At 42.9% G+C, this 4,681-nt stretch overlaps 1 pseudogene; it reads left to right on the forward strand.

Annotated features, from left to right (window-relative positions):
• The first annotated feature begins 1,114 nt into the window (after positions 1-1,114).
• LOC110743761 lies at positions 1,115-1,943 on the forward strand (annotated as a pseudogene).
• The last annotated feature ends 2,738 nt before the right edge of the window (positions 1,944-4,681 follow it).

Raw genomic sequence — 4,681 nt, forward strand, 5'->3', positions numbered from 1 at the left:
TCAGAGTCTTCAAAGTCTTGCATTTGTTTAACTTACTGACTGGCATAATAATACTATCTCAGCATAAACTATGGTAAAGGTTCCACCAGTTCAGGCCATTTTTGACAACTTCTTGGAGGGAAATGGGCAAACCACAAATCAAAAGAACACCTGCATCTGAAAATCCATCCTGTATAATAATAGGAGGCAAGAGATCTGTAACTAAAGCTAGTTAGAAGTTGATGGATTCACTATGAACAATTTGGCTACATCTGGTAGAATTACAGAAAGCACGTAGAGTTCACATGTTAGAAATCCTAGCAGATCAAAGACTCTTAGTTTGAACTCTTTCTTAATAGAGCTAAAAATGTATGTCACTCGGCCAGGCATGGGGGCTCACGCCTGTAACTCCAGTACTTTGGGAAGCTGAGGCGGGAGGATCACGAGGTCAGGAGTTCGAGACCAGCCTGGCCAACATGGTGAAACCCGTCTCTACTAAAAATACAAAAATTAGCTGGGCATGGTGGTACGCACCTGTAATCCCAGGAGGCTGAGACAGGAGAATTGCTTGAACCCGGGAGGCGGAGGTTGCAGGGAGTCGAGATCGCGCCACTGTACTCCAACCTGGGTGACAGAGCAAGACCCTGTCTTTAAAAAAAAAAAAAAAAAAAAAGTGAAGACCATGGGAAAGGCGCAGTATCTATGCTGGAGTGCAGTGTTCCTCACGGCACAGTCCCTTAGTGCTTCCCTTGGCTAGGGGAGGGAGTTCCCTGACTCCTTGTGCTTCCAGGGTAAGGCGACACCCTACTCTGCTTTGGCTCGCCCTCTGGGGGCTGCACCCACTGTCCAACCAGTCCCAGTGAGATGAATCAGATACCTCAGGTGGAAATGCAGAAATCACCCATCTTCCGCAACGATCTCACTGGGAGCTGCAGACCGCAGCTGTTCCTATTTGGCCATCTTGCCAGCAATCTCCTTAAGAAACTCACTCAAAACTGTACAACTACATGGAAACTGAACAACTTGCTCCTGAATGACTACTGGGTAAACAACTAAATTAAGGCAGAAATAAATAAGTTCTTTGAAACCAATGAGAACAAAGACACAATGTACCAGAATCTCTGGGACACATCTAAAGCAATGTTTACAGGGAAATTTATAGCATTAAATGCCCACAAGAGAAAGCAGGAAAGATCTGAAATCGACACCCTAACATCACAATTAAAAGAACTAGACAGCTCTCAGCTTTTGGCTCAGAGGAGGCCAAGGTGCAACTTTCTTCGGTTGTCCTGAATCCGCGTTCATCCGACACCAGCTGCCTCCACCATGCCGCCGAAGTTCGACCCCAGTGAGATCAAAGTCGTATACCTGAGGTGCACCAGAGGCGAAGTCAGTGCCACTTCTGCCCTGGCCCCCAAGATCGGCCCTCTGGGTCTGTCTCCAAAAAAGGATGGTGATGACATTGCCAAGGCAACGGGTGACTGGAAGGGCCTGAGGATTACAGTGAAACTGACCATTCAGAACAGACAGTCCCAGATTGAAGTGGTGCCTTCTGCCTCTGCCCTGATCATCAAAGCTCTCAATGAACAACCAAGAGACAGAAAGAAACAGAAGAACATTAAACACAGTGGTAATATCACTTATGATGAGACTGTCAACATTGCTTGACAGATGTGGCACCGATCCTTAGCCAGAGAACTCTCTGGAACCATTAAAGAGATCCTGGGGACTGCCCAGTCCGTGGGCTGTAATGCTGATGGCCGCCACCCTCATGACATCATAGATGACATCAACAGTGGTGCTATGGAATGCGCAGCCAGTTAAGCACAAAGGAAAATACTTCAACAAAGGATCATTTGACAACTGGTGAAAAAAAAAGAACTAGAGAAGCAAGAGCAAACAAATTCAAAAGCTAGAAAAGCTAGCAGAAGACAAGAAATAACTAAGATCAGAGCAGAACTGAAAGAGATAGAGACATGAAAAACCCTCCAAAAAAATCAATGAATCCAGGAGCTGGTTTTTTGAACAGATCAACAAAATAGATAGACCGCTAGCCAGACTAATAAAGAAGAAAAGAGAGAATAATCAAATAGATGCAATAAAAAATGATAAAGGGGATATCACCACTGATCCCACAGAAATACAAACTACCATCAGAGAATACTATAAACACCTCTACGTGAATAAACTAGAAAATCTAGAAGAAATGGATAAATTCCTGGACACATACACCCTCCCAAGTCTAAACAAAGAAGTTGTTGAATCCCTGAATAGACCAACAACAAGTTCTGAAATTGAGGCAGTAGCTAATAGCCTACCAACCAAAAAAAGTCCAGGACCAGATGGATTCACAGCCGAATTCTACCAGAGGTACAAAGAGGAGCTGGTACCATTCCTTCTGAAACTATTCCAAACAATAGAAAAAGAGGGAATCCTCTCTAACTCATTTTATGAGTCCAGCATCACCCTGATACCAAAGCCTGGCAGAGACACAACAAAAAAAGAAAATTTCATGCCAATATCCCTGATGAACATCGATGTGAAAATCCTCAATAAAATCCTGGCAAGCCGAATCCAGCAGCAAATCAAAAAGCTTATCCAGCATGATCAAGGTGGCATCATCCCTGGGATGTAAGGCAACTTCAGCAGTCTCAGGATACAAAATCAATGTGCAAAAATCACAAGCATTCCTATACACCAATAATAAACAGAGAGCCAAATCATGAGTGAACTCTCATTCACAATTGCTACAAAGAGAAAAAAATACCCAGGAATACAACTTACAAGGGGGAGAACTACAAACCACTACTCAAGGAAATAAGAGAGGACACAAACAAATGGAAAAACATTTCATGCTCATGGATAGGAAGAATTGATGTTGTGAAAATGGCCATACTGCCACAAGTAATTTATAGATTCAATGCTATCCCCATCAAGCTACCACTGACTTTCTTCACAGAATTAGAAAAAACTACTTTAAATCTCATATGGAACCGAAAAAAAGAGACTGCATAGCCATGACAATCCTAAGCAAAAAGAACAAAGCTAGAGGCATCACGCTACCTGACTTCAAACTATATTACAAGACTACAGTAACCCAAATAGCATGGTACTGGTACCAAAACAGATATATAGACCAATGGAACAGAACAGAGGCCTCAGAAATAACACCACACATCTACAACCATCTGATCTTTGACAAACCTGACAAAAACAGCACTGGGGAAAGGATTCCCTACTTAATAAATGGTGCTGGGAAAACTGGCTAGCCATATGCAGAAAACTGAAACTGGACCCCTTCCTTACACCTTATACAAAAATTAACTCAAGATGGATTAAAGTCTTAAACGTAAGACCTAAAGGCACGGTGGCTCACACCTGTAATCGCAGCACTTTGGGAGGCTGAGGCGGGTGGATCACGAGGTCAGGAGTTAGAGACCAGTCTGGCCAACACAGTGAAACCCTGTCTCTACTAAAAATACACAAAAAATTAGCCGGGTGTGGTGGTGTGCACCTGTAATCCCAGCTACTCAGGAGGCTGAGGCAGGAGAATCGCGTGAATCTGGGAGGTGGAGGTTGCAGTAAGCCAAGATCATGCCACTGCACTCCAGCCTGGGCGACAGAACAAAACTCCATCTCAAAAAAAAAAAAAAAAGACCTAAAAGCATAAAAACCCTAGTAAAAAAACCTAGGCAATAGCATTCAGGACACAGGAATGGGCAAAGACTTCATGACTAAAACACCAAAAGCAATGGCAACAAAAGCCAAAATTGACAAATGGAATCTAATTAAACTAAAGGGCTTCCACACAGCAAAAGAAACTATCATCAGAGTGAACAGGCAACCTACAGAATGGGAGAAAATTTTTGCAATCTATCCATCTGACAAAGGGTTAATATTCAGACTCTATGAAGAAGTTAGCCAAATTTACAAGAAAAAAAATCAAACAACCCCATCAAAAAGTGGGCAAAGGATACGGACAGACACTTCTCAAAAGAAGACATGTATGCAGTCAACAAACATGAAAAAAAGTTCCTCATCACTGGTCATTAGAGAAATGCAAATCAAAACCACAATGTGATACCATCTCACGCCAGTTAGAATGGCAATCATTAAAAAGTCAGGAAACAACAGATGCTGGAGAGGATGTGGAGAAATAACGAACACTTTTACACTGTTGGTGGGAGTGTAAATTGGTTCAACCATTGTGGAAGATGGTGTGGCGATTCCTCAAGGATCTAGAACAAGAAATACCATTTGACCCAGCGATCCCATTACTGGGTATATACCCAAAGGATTATAAATCATTCCAGTATAAAGTCACATGCACACATATGTTTATTGCAGCACTATTCACAATAGCAAAGATTGGAACCAACCCAAATGCCCGTCAATTATAGACTGGATAAAGAAAATGTGGCACATACACACCATGGAATACTATGCAGCCATAAAAAAGGATGAGTTCATGTCCTTTGCAGGGACATGGATGAAGCTGGAAACCATCATTCTCAGCAAACTAACGCAAGAGCAGAAAACCAAATACTGCATGTTCTCACTCAGAAGTGGAAGTTGAACAATAAGAACACATGAACACAGGGAGGGGAACATCACACACCGGAGCCTGTCGTGGGGTGGGGGGCTGGGGGAGGGATAGCATTAGGAGAAATACCTAACGTAGATGACGGGCTGATGGGTGCAG

Source organism: Papio anubis, chromosome 7 (genome assembly GCF_008728515.1).
Source record: "Papio anubis isolate 15944 chromosome 7, Panubis1.0, whole genome shotgun sequence".
NCBI classification, from domain to species: domain Eukaryota; kingdom Metazoa; phylum Chordata; class Mammalia; order Primates; family Cercopithecidae; genus Papio; species Papio anubis.